This window comes from Ahaetulla prasina, chromosome 5 (genome assembly GCF_028640845.1).
Source record: "Ahaetulla prasina isolate Xishuangbanna chromosome 5, ASM2864084v1, whole genome shotgun sequence".
Lineage (NCBI taxonomy): Eukaryota > Metazoa > Chordata > Lepidosauria > Squamata > Colubridae > Ahaetulla > Ahaetulla prasina.
The window spans coordinates 59,343,846-59,356,294 of record NC_080543.1 but is presented as its reverse complement, the minus strand read 5'-3'; the positions used below and the strand labels follow the sequence as shown (position 1 = coordinate 59,356,294).

Below are 12,449 nucleotides of genomic sequence, written 5' to 3'. Positions count from 1 at the left end.
GAGCTACGATTCTGTATATAATCAGACAGTAACCAACAATGTAGGATGTTGAGAACTATATGCATTTGGACACTCACTGATTCACATCCCTACATTAGGTCCTTCAATTAATAAAAATACATATTATTTTTATCTGAGCCAAATGTTTTCCCTGCAGATTCGGGTGTAGAACAAATTGAGGACTGATTTTGGCAGATAAGGAGCAATAAGCAAGGAATTTACACAAAAGCAAATTGAAGGAACATATCCTATGAAGAAAAAGGTGCTGCATAAGCAAAAGAAATAAAAGAATGCCACATTATGCAAAGCCCAGTACCTGTCGGACAAATTACTTCCTCGGGAATTCTTACTTCTTCAACATGCCTATGGAAAAATAATAATAGTTCTCAAACACAAGAACAAGCAGATACGTTGTTTGAATATTCAGACCTTGAATTGAATTTTATTTTATTTTATTCTATTTCTCATCAATATGGTCAAGAGAAAAATTAAAAGGTACCACTTCAGAGATATAGCTTATAGTTTTTAGTCATGCAGTAATTTTAGAATATTACTATTTCATATATCCAGCACTCATTTATTTGGCAGATCGAAAAGCATCTTGGCTATTAGAAAATAAAGGTAGTGGCTTTCTTTTCAGTGTTGAATATAAGCCTTACCAAAATATATACACCCAAGGATGAGTAAAAGAAAGGGTTGTCCTCAATATTGTAAATCCTAGATGTAAAATTCTAAGTATATTTAAAGAGTTTTTGTTTGTTTCTTATAATTTATGCCACAGACTCCCAAGCTCTAGTATTTTTCACCATAAACCTAAATACAGAGATCAAAGATTCATATTAAAAGCATACATGCTGCAAACCCTACCTGCATTTTACAAAATACCCTTCTTCTGTGCCAATGGAAGAGGAAAGGTTCTGCGTTTCTAAAGCAGAGCAAGGCTCCACCAGAATGGAGTTTTATTTTTATTTTATTTTCATTTATTTGTCAAGCAAGTATTAGATAACAGATATAAGTATAAACATAATTATGAATACATGAAATGGATATGAATGAAAGGGGACATTAGGTCAGGGATGGTAGGGTTTCCAGAGGTGGGTTTCAAATTTTTTTACTACCGGTTCTGTGGGTGTGGTTTGGTGGGTGTGGCATGGCTTGGCGGGCGTGGCTTGGCGGGCACGGCAGGGGAAGGATACTGCAAAAATTCCCATTTTCTCCCAATCAGCTGGGACTTGGGAGGCAGAGAATAGATGGGGGTAGGGCCAGCAGAATTTTTACTATCGGTTCTCCGAACTACTCAAAATTTCCACTACCGGTTCTCCAGAACTGGTCAGAACCTGCTGAAACCCATTTCTGATAGGCACATTGGTGAGCTTATGCATGCCCCTTACAGACCTCTTAGGAATGGGGTGAGGCCAACAGTAGACAGTCTAAGGTTAAAGTTTTGAGGATTTGGGGAAGAAACCACAGCATCAAGTAGTGCATTCCAGGGCATTAACAACTCTGTTACTGAAGTCATATTTTCTGCAATCGAGTTTGGAGCGGTTTACCTTAAGTTTGTACCTATTGTGTGCTCCTGCATTGTTGTGGGTGAAGCTGAAGCAGTCATTGACAGATAGGACATTGTAGCAGATAATTGTATGTATCCACATTCCAAAGAATGTGGGGGGCAATGAAGAAGTTCACCTGCCAAATGACAGTTTGCAGAAATGGGACCTGGAGATATGAGGGTTGGATGAAAAGCAATGCCTTCAATGTTATAAATCACCAACAGGTGGCAGTATTGATGGCAGTACTTTGGTATCTTTCACTTAAATTGACAAGAAGTTGCTGTGACAAGCTGTGTTGAAATGGAAGCTTGCAGTGAGTAATCATCAATGCTCTTTGAATTTTCAAAAGATAAGAATCCCTTCGGTTGAAATTGACTGCCAAATGCCTGCTGTTTATGGTGAAGAATGTTAGTACTGGGTATCCCTGATCCAGAAAATGCAAAGATAGTAAATCAGGAAAAACTTGTATGTTCAAGATTGGCTTTGATATGCAAATGTGCAAAGTAGATTCACATGAGAAAGTTGATGAACTCATTAGGAACAGTTGGAAGATCACTCATTTCTCTCTCTCTCTCTCTCTCTCTCTCTCTCTCTCTCTCTCTCGATATACAGTATATACAGTAGATACAGATATATCTATTTCACCCTGTCTATCTTTTCCTTCTTGATTCTGCTAATAGACACTTTCATCTCTGAAAAACCTTGGATTTCACTCTTGACTTAGAATGACTATCCAGTAAATCCAGTAAATCAAATAAATACAGCTAGTCCTTAACTTATGACCACAATTGATCCCCAAATTTATGTTGCTAAGCGAGACAGTTGTTGAGTGAATTTTGCCTCTTTTTACGACCTTTCTTGCCATAGTTGTTAAATGACTCTGGCTTTCCCATTGAATTCACTCGTCAGAAGGTCACAAAAGGGATCATCTCTCCCCGAGAGACTGCAGCCATCATAAATATTGATCACATGACCATGAAGATGCCGCAATGGTCATAAGTGTGAAAAAAGATTCATAAGTCACTTTTTCAGTCTGTTGTAACTTTGAACAGTCACTAACTGAACTTTTGTAAGCCAAGAAATACCTGTATTCTATGGGCAATTCAAAGTTGAACTTCCTATCTTACTCTATCCACATACTGTCAAGACTTAGCACCTACCAAAGCAGAGGGATGATTTAAGTATAGTAGGTCACAGCTATCACTGCCTGGGGCGTCACATTCTATATCAGCTATAGCAGGGGTGAAATCTAAAAATTTTCCCTACTGGTTCTGTGGGCGTGGCTTAATTGGGGTGTGTGGCTTGGTGGTCAGGTGACTGAATGGGCATGGTGAATAATAATAAATAATAAAAATAATAAAGTATACAAAACTTGGGAGGCACTGGTCTACTTTCTTTAAAAATAGAGGCCCCGGTCCACCAATTGCCTTTTACTGAGAGGCCCCGGTCTACCTTCTTTAAAAACAGACCCCGGTCTACCAATTGCCTTTTACTGACAGGCCCCGGTCTACCTTCTTTAAAAATACTATAGCGCTGATCAGCTGTAGTGCGGCCCTTTGAAGTGCCGTGGCAGTCATTTAAGGCCGTTTGCAGCTATATCACCACCGAGCGCTTCAGGGACAGAGAAGAAGAACAGCGAGGCATGGGCAGTGGGGGTGGGGGCAGGGATTTTTGCTACTGGTTCTCCGAACTACCTGCCCCCATCGCTACCGGATCCCGCGATCCGGTCCGAACCGGGAGCATTTCACCCCTGAGCTATAGCTTCTGGATATGTAACTGAAGAAATACATTCTTATAATCAGCTTACATGCTCTTCCAACACAGTAGTGGATGTGACATCCCCCCTTTTATGTTCTTCTTTACCTACATTTTTGTTACGTCTTATCTATAACACAAAACTGGCTAGAGAGACATTGTTATTTGATTTAAATTTGGATTTGCTTATTAATCTTTCCCATCCTGCAATTCTAGACAAGAATTTTCAGCTGGATATAGGGAAATAAAAGAAATGTGTTTGGTTCATGCTATACAATAATATAAAATTCTATAATTTGTATTTCCCAAAACTTTGTTTGCTCTAATAGTTAAGTCACCAGGCCAGAAAGCATGAGTTCAAGTCCTGCCTAAGCCTTGAAAATTAGCTGGGTGATTTGGGTCAATCCTCTCTCTCAGCCCAACCCACCTCACAGGGTTGTTGTTGTGGGAAACAGCAGGAGGAAGATGTGTTGGATATGTTCACTGCCTTGAGTTGTTTGTAAAAATAATAAGGTAGGATACAAATAAACAAACAAAAAAAAAACCTCCAAAATCTACAATTCTGGTGCTGTGATGCATTTTTGCAATTCAATATATATATATATGTACATTTGTTAGGAAACCAATGAAATGCCTAAAAAAAGAAAGGTGGCATGGCAGGAAAAATATATTAGGAGAAAGTGTTTGCTGAACTGATATATTAGAAGAAATACATAAAAATTGGATAAAGTTTAAAAAAGAACTTTTTAAAATATCAGACTGGTAAAGAAATAGCCCAATATTTAGTATTTTAAAAAAGATAAGAGAGAGAAGCTTAGCAAAACTGATACTGACAGATTCACTCATTCCAATATAGGGTTGAAATCTACTTACCTTCCCTACCGATTCCGAAGTACATGCTCCGCGCGCATGCAGTCGCTTTGTTCGCTGGCATGCACACACGTCACATGCACACTTGGACTCTCTGCGCATGTGCAAAGCCTTCTGCGCATGCGCAGAGGGTCAAAAACAGGTTACTTCCTTGTTAAAACCAGGAAGTAACAATGTCCAGGTGGGCAGAGCCTCACGCTGCCGCCGCTACCACTTCTCTGAACCACGAGGCCCCGCTACTGGTTTGGCTGAACTGGTTTGAACTGGTAGCATTTCACCCCTGTTCCAATACCAACAATGTCAGTAAAATGTTTCTAGCTTAGCATGCATATGTATAAGACTTGATAACAGTTATGTTGTGCCTCGCCCGCTCCCGTCTCCGCAGCCGGGCCCCTCCCATCTCCTGTTATCTGAGCCAGAGACTGATAGTGAAGAAGAATGGCCTGGCATGCCTCTAACCCCCAGCCCTGGCACCATGCCCAGACAGACTGAGCAAGAGGCCAGCCACCAGCTAGAATTACCGGCAGCTGAGCAGGAGGACAAAACGTGGACAGATCCCCGCTTCCAGAGAATGGAGAAGCGACGTCAGCAAAAGGAAGGGAGGGGCAGGCCTGGATAAGTGCTGAGTCATGGAGCCACACCCCTTGGCCTATATAAAGGATCTGCTTTTTGGCATTCCTTCAGTCAGGCAAAGTCTCATCTGGTTGCTGAAGTCACACCTTGGATTCCTGCCTGCCCTGAGAACTCTGACAGGAATTTGGCAAAGCTGCAGAGGCTTCGTGGCCATACTTGATACAGACTTCCCAGACCCGGCCTTCAAAGGAGGAGTGGGACACGACAAGTTATGAAATAAAGTATATGTCGACGTTGAAGCATAGTTACAGGTCTGTATGAACAAAAATAAAAAAAGCATTGGCTTGGTAATAGTTTGATGATTTAAACTGAAGCCGAATGATGTAGACCAGGGGTGTCCAAACTACGGCCCGCGGGCCAACTGCGGCCCGCGGGTCAGTTTTTATTGGCCCGCAGCAAATTCTGGAAGTATAATTTAATATGGCCCTTTTCGCCAAGTGAGGCTCAAGGGCTCCTCCCCATGGGTGGGGAATAATGAAGGGAGGGGGCAGAGGAGGCGGCGAGCGGGAAAGAGGCTGCTGGCCGTGCCTGCCCCCAGCAGTTCTACCCTCGCCTTCCTCGGGCTGCCTGGCGAGGCTCCTCGCGCCTCCCCATGTCGGACATGCGTGGCGGCAGTGACAGCCATCGAGAAACAGGTGAGGAGGCGGCAAGCGCGAAAGAGGCTGCTGGCCGTACCCGGCCCAGCAGTTCTATCCTTGCCTTCCTCGGGCAGGGAATAACGGCGGGAGGGGAGGCGGCGGCAAGCGCGAAGAGGCTGCTGGCCGTGCCCGGCCCAGCAGTTCTATCCTCGCCTTCCTCGGGCAGGAATAACGAAGGAGGGGAGGAGGCGCGGCAAGCGCAAAGAGGCTGCTGGCCGTGCCCGGCCCAGCAGTTCTATCCTCGCCTTCCTCGGGCAGGAATAACGGCGAGGGGAGGAGGCGCGGCAAGCGCGAAGAGGCTGCTGGCCGTGCCCGGCCCAGCGGTTCTATCCTCGCCTCCTCGGGCAGGGAATAACGAAGGAGGGGAGGAGGCGGCAAGCGCGAAGAGGCTGCTGGCGTGCCCGGCCCAGCAGTTCTATCCTCGCCTCCTCGGGCAGGGAATAACGAAGGAGGGGAGGAGGCGGCAAGCGCGAAGAGGCTGCTGGCCGTGCCCGGCCCAGCAGTTCTATCCCCGCCTTCCTCGGCAGGGAATAACGAAGGGAGGGGAGGCGGCGGCAAGCGCGAAAGAGGCTGCTGGCCGTGCCCGGCCCAGCAGTTCTATCCTCGCCTTCCTCGGGCAGGGAATAACGAAGGGAGGGGGGGAGGAGGCGGCGGCAAGCGCAAAAGAGGCTGCTGGCCGTGCCCGGCCCAGCAGTTCTATCCTCGCCTTCCTCGGGCCACCTGGTGAGGCTCCTCGCGCCTCCACCCCTTGGGCAGGGAATAACGAAGGGAGTTTCAAGTTCATACCAAATACAAAACAAAAGCCAAGATCAGGGGTGTCCAAACTTGGTCTATTTAAGACTTGTGGACTTCAGTTCCCAGAGTTCCTCAGCCAGCTTTTAGTAGACTGCTTTTAGTAGACTGACTGTATCCATCTGTATTGTAATGTCCCAGGTTTTCAGGCCGCATGCCTTTCTGAATAATTATATTTAAAAATATTACATTAAAAATCAACATAACACAAACACACACGTACACAAACATAGAGATACACATGCACATATATATAACTCACACACATATAGTATACTTAAGCCTAAACTGTGCATAGGGACTACCCAGACGGCTGAAAAAAGTGATTTCTGACAGGTTCTCACACTTTTGACTGGTCCTCACACGTACAACTATCTTTACATTTTGCACCCTATCTTGTAACCGTGGTGAAGAGAAGCAGTTGTGAAATGAGTGATATGGTTGTTAAAAATGCTGCAATGGGCATAAATGTGAGGATGGTCATAAGTGTGAGGACTGGTCAAAAATTACTTTTTTTAGCCCTCTGAGTAGTTTCTATGCCCATAGCCACATCCACTCAGTCACATGAGCAGTTAGCCACGCCCACCAGTCACATGACCACCAAGCCACACCCCAAAATAAGCCACGCCCATCCCCCCCCCCCACCCCGTGGCCCGGGCCTTTGCTTATTTTTCTGTATTTGGCCCTCACTCAAAAAAGTTTGGACACCCCTGATGTAGATGAAATTTGAAGGGCTTTCTTGTCCCTGTTAAAGTTTAACAAAACAAGCAATTGTTTCACATTATAGGTTTGCCCCATGTTTCAAGATAATAAAAATCTGGTTTCAGTATGATTAACTAAAGCTGAACATTTATTGGGCAAAATACATGTGGTATGCCTTGATGTCACTTGAATAAAAAATGCAGTTATTTGGGTTTTGAAACCTTATGATTTATATGTGACATCAGATTCATAGAAGTATCTACCTCACTAGACCCCAAGCGCAGACTCTGCGGAGAGGCCTCAGAAACAATCCAAATCATAGTAGCAGGGTGTAAGATGCAGGCTGGAACAGCTTACACTGAACCGCACAACCAAGTGATTCGTTTGAGAGTTCTTCACACCATCTTTCTTTGCTCCAATCTCTCTTAAAATAGTTTGCAGCCACTCTGTGATCATCTTATTTTCAAGGTGGCTTCACAACACTGAACACTTACAGGGAGCCCTGGAGCCAGTCTGTGCTGACTCCACAGCTAAAGAAGAAGGTCACCAGTCAGGGCCCTACTCTGATATAAACTCCTGAAGATTCTGGAATAATGAAAATTTATATTTCCAAAATGAAAGAGAAATGAAATAAATTCCTAGTGTTATGGAATTCAAAGGATTGACAAGGAATTCCGGGATCAAACAGAAAAGGTTTAATCATGCACAGGATCAGTGGTTTTGTGCAAATATAACCCACTGAACAACGAGGTGTTCTGATGTACATATCTCTATACTTGAGACAATACAGGAAACAGGAAAACAAAATAAAACATCTTTCTCTATATGGTTGTACAAGCATATATCAGAGCATGATTGGCTTATTGACAGCCCACTATCTCAGTTGGCCCCCCTAAATGTTGCTATAAACTTATTTCATGTGTCCTTCTGCTAACTAGGGCACAGGTATCTGGCAAAGTGATCTAAGAAGTTTCCTGTCAAGCTGGGTGCAGTTTCGGCTATGAACTTCCTGTAGCTATACTTGTGGTTAAACAACTTTAACGTTTCTTGACTTGTCTGTATAATATGAATCTTCTAATACTAAGAGTGGAATTTGAACACAGTTCATTAGGATTCTGTCCCTTTTCCCATTTTCCTATACTTATTTCATCACATACCCCTCCTTGGGAGTTGATACTCGTAGGATAACTCGTAGGATAACATTCCACAATTCTTAATAAACAAAGCAAGCATATAATCTTTAGCATACAATAACCACGTACATTCCGGTCTTTCTCAGTGCATAAAGAGGTGGGGGTTTGGGAGGTGCTGCCTTAAGACAAAACTCTTTGTTCTTTTGTTTTCTGCTCTGCACAGGAAGCGCGGCAGCACAGTCTTAAACAGAGTTAGAAGGGACTCTGCAGGTCATCTAGTCCAACCCCGCCCAGGCAGGATACCCTACATTATTTCAAACAGATAATTCTTAAGAATGTCCAGTGTTGGAGCATTTACAACATCTTGATAAGTGAAGCAAGCCTATAATATGTAGCATAACATAATCAACCCAGGTTGAGAATACTTCAATAAGAAGAAAAGGGGTATATGATGCACATGAATGGCCCTCAATTCCCATTTTCTGGGGGCAGTCTCTGCAATCACCAAGTTCTAGTTGCACATATGTTCCTGTATCAGAATCATCATCTTCATCAAGGGGTTTTGGAGCCAGTTTGTAGGCAAACACAAATATGCACTCCCCTCACATAAGAAGAAAACTCCATTTTCCCCAATACATACACCTACGTTCATAGAAAAGGCATGAGCTCGGTGGTTGTTTTCATTAGTCCAAACCCCAAAAGTCCCTGCCACTAGCATGCCAGTCAATGGCTGCAATGGGACTTCTGGTGAAGGGTTCTTTTGTTTATCTATGAGAATTGGACCTTCGAAAAGATACGGGGAAGTGGTATTTCCAGGGGGAAAGAGGATACATAAACCTGATTTAACACAAATGGAGAGCCAGACAGGGAGTTGAGGTGGCTGAAATATTTTTGGGCAATTTTCCAAAGACAGATTCCATCCTCCGCATCTCACGAAGGAGACAAGTGGTGTTCGTGTGAAGGAGACCTTTTGTTGAAATAAGTGGTGGGCAGAAGGAGACATACCCCTAGTTAATTTTACATCTATAAGGGGTATGTTATGAGTGAGGCTTATTTCTGATGGACATTGTTCTCCTGTCAGGGACCCTACTGGAATACCAGCGATGTCTCTTCACACACAAGGTGGGTGAGCCTAGAATCTCCACGCTAACGGCTATTGGGCCAACAAAGGGAAGGCGGCTCACTCCCAGTCTCCTGAATGAATGATAAAAGTCTCCTTGCAATTTGGCCGCTGCCCATGGGTTCTCCTTCCAATGTCATTCTCAAGGAATATTGCGGCTTTGGTTCTGGCCCAGAGATCTGGTTCAACTGGAACAGCATGATAGGATGAAGGACCAGCCAACAAACATAGCCAGCATTTTTGACCCAAGGCAGGGTTAGACTGGTTAACGAGGCTATGTCCCAATTCCAAGATCCTCAACAGGTAATCCCCTTTTCTCAGTTGTTGCAAAGGCCCGTTCTCCCTTTTGTCTACTCCTCCCTTCACAGGAATTGTCAGGAGCTTCTCTTTAGGCCCAGGAGTGGATCTAGGTCGGTATCTACGCCACCTATCAGAAATGACACGTCATTGGCGAGAGCGGACCTGATCCAAGGTGACCCCACTCTGTGACCTGTTTTTCTCCAGCTCCACATCCCTGGATCCTCCTTCAAGGGCATGGGGGATTTCTTGGGCCTTCTCACAACCTTGGGAACTACTGTTCAGGGCACTATTACTCAGTAGGCTCCCTGCCAATAACATCCCAAGCCACAGAAAGATCATGCTTGTCTTTGTTATGTTTCAGATCAACTGCTTTTGTCTGTATAGCGATCAGTTCAGTCTTAATAGCTGGAGGGGCCATTGGTCTTATTTGGCTGGTATGCCTCCACCTGGTCTAGGAACATAGGGAGGGGGTCTAACAAGGTCCTCCCTATCTTCCTGGCTCAAAACCTTTGGTACTAAGGTCTTCTTTCTCCCTGCCTGTTTAGACTTCACCAAGCAAATTCTTGCAAATTTTGCCTGGCACTTAAGCAGCCATGGGAGTCCCAATATCCATCTCCCGTCACTTTTTGGTGAACTCTCGACATGAGTTCTGGGTCCAAGGACCTGGTCATTGGTCACGTTATGCCAAACGTGGTCCCTGGCCACCTTACGCCAAAGGTGGGCCATTCTGAGGACTCGCCATCCTCAAGGTGAACGGGGGCCACTGGGTCACCATCATCCCTAGAATAACCAGCTGGGGTGGGACTCCAACCCACAATCCATGGCTTAGGATTTACCCAACATGCATTGCAGAGGTGTCCGTGGGCCACTCTTTGCTACTCTTTCCACCCACACAGAATCCTACCTACTTGAAGACTTAGGCACGACAACCCGTCTCCTGGAGGATCAGTCCTCCCTTCCCAATCCAAAAGTGATTGGGGTAACACTCTCTTATATATATATATATATATACTCGCCTGCAGGCTGTCTTCTTGGTCCATGGACTGGAGAGCCAATTCTGTTTGTCCTCAAGGATCCTTGACTGGAGTGCTTCCCTGGCGGGCGTGTCCTCTATCCCTTCGATGAAGTCTTCCCGTAGGCAAGGGCTACGGAGCCGGCTTGGAGCTTTCAAACGCTGGGACAGGGGTTTACCCACCAGGGCAGTCCATCTGGAAGGTCAACGGCCTCTTCCTGTCAGTCCCTTCATTGTTGCCAGAATTTGTTAAGGAATTCAAAGGATTGACAAGGAATTCCGGGATCAAACAGAAAAGGTTTAATCATGCGCAGGATCAGTGGTTTTGTGCAACCACTGAACAACGAGGTGTTCTGATGTACATATCTTTATACTTGAGACAATACAGGAAACAGGAAAATGAAAAAAACATCTTTCTCTATATGGTTGCACAAGCATATATCAGAACATGATTGGCTTATTGACAGCCCACTATCTCAGTTGGCCCCCCTAAATGTTGCTATAAACTTATTTCATGTGTCCTTCTGCTAACTAGGGCACAGGTATCTGGCAAAGTGATCTAAGTTAACTTTCCAGTCAAGCTGGGTGCGGTTTCGGCTATGAACTTCCTGTAGCTATACTTGTGGTTAAACAACGTTAACGTTTCTTGACTTGCCTGTATAATATGAATCTTCTAATACTAAGTGTGGAATTTGAACACAATTCATTAAGATTCTGTCCCTTTTTCCATTTTCCTATACTTATTTCATCACACTAGTATTATCCCCACTTCCCTCAGTGATCTCAATTAACAGAAGTTGGTCATTCGCAAAGGGAAAAAAATCTATTGGTTGTTATGAAATGACATTTTCTGATTATAAATGCCTAATTTTTCTGTTGCATTTAAAAGCATTTTCAAGTTCTGCTGGAAATTTATTTGCATATTTGGAACTAGGTGTTTTCTTATTAATACTTCTACCGGTAGCCATTGTTGCCCTACGGCTGGGTTGTTAAGCAGGGCAGATATATTTCAATCAACATTTACAGATAAGTACCAGAAATAAGATAATAAAGCTCTGTATTTGGTGGGAAGAAAAGAGAAAGAACCATTAGACCCCAGGAGCCAGAAGTGGTTTAAAATAAGGGTTCCCACAAATGGGAAATCAGCCCATCCACATGCCCTGTACACTTGCAATCCTGGGTTTAGAAAATTTAGAACTCCGCCGCCTTTGACATGACCTGAATTTAACTCATAGAATCATCTGTTACAACGTCCTTCCTGTTGAAGACTACTTCAGCTTCAATCACAACAATACACGAGCACACAATAGATTTAAGCTTAATGTGAACCGCTCCAATCTTGACTGCAGAAAATATGACTTCAGTAACAGAGTTGTTAATGCCTGGAATGCACTACCAGACTCTGTGGTCTCTTCCCAAAATCCCCAAAGCTTTAACCAAAAACTACCTACTATTGACCTCACCCCATTCCTAAGAGGTCTGTAAGGGGCATGCATAAGAGCACCAGCATGCCTACCGTTCCTGTCCTAATGTTCCCTTTGATGGTATCCAATTTCATACAGTTATTACATACTTATGCTTATATATATGCTTATATATCGTATAGTTATTTCATGCTTATGCTTATATATACTGTTGTGACAAATAAATAAAATAAATAAATAAAAATAAAAATAAAACATTGTTCCCAAAGCAAAAGTTGTCAATTCACTGTCCATTGTGAGACTAGATGAATCTGCAGCTGTTTCTGAACCTTAAAGCTCTTGATTTTACTTTCAGAAGCCAAGATTCATGGATATGAAAGGATTCTCTTAAACAAAATCGTATTATTCTTTCAGGTCAGTGATCTGTTGCCATAAAACCTAACTGCTAATGGAAAAATTTTCAATGAAGAGATGACAAATAAGATATCTACATGTGTTATAACAACTTGAGAATAGGATA

General features: G+C 43.7%; 2 protein-coding genes across 5 annotated transcripts in view; both read right to left on the bottom strand.

The window, feature by feature from the left end:
* LOC131199763 (beta-1,3-galactosyltransferase 5-like) overlaps positions 1 to 12,449 on the bottom strand; it is a 41,161-nt gene that overhangs the window by 11,467 nt on the left and 17,245 nt on the right. For 2 of the 3 annotated variants that reach the window (XM_058185882.1, XM_058185881.1), the window contains exon 2: positions 317 to 363. The gene's annotated coding sequence lies outside the window, so the exon portion shown is untranslated. Of the gene's footprint in view, positions 1 to 316; positions 364 to 10,509; positions 10,870 to 12,449 lie in introns of those variants that run through there. The other variant, XM_058185883.1, reaches the window with a different exon arrangement.
* Positions 1 to 12,449, bottom strand: part of B3GALT5 (beta-1,3-galactosyltransferase 5) — a 39,800-nt gene that overhangs the window by 10,110 nt on the left and 17,241 nt on the right. For both annotated transcript variants that reach the window (XM_058185886.1, XM_058185884.1), the window contains exon 2: positions 317 to 363. The gene's annotated coding sequence lies outside the window, so the exon portion shown is untranslated. The remainder of the gene's footprint in view (positions 1 to 316; positions 364 to 12,449) is intronic.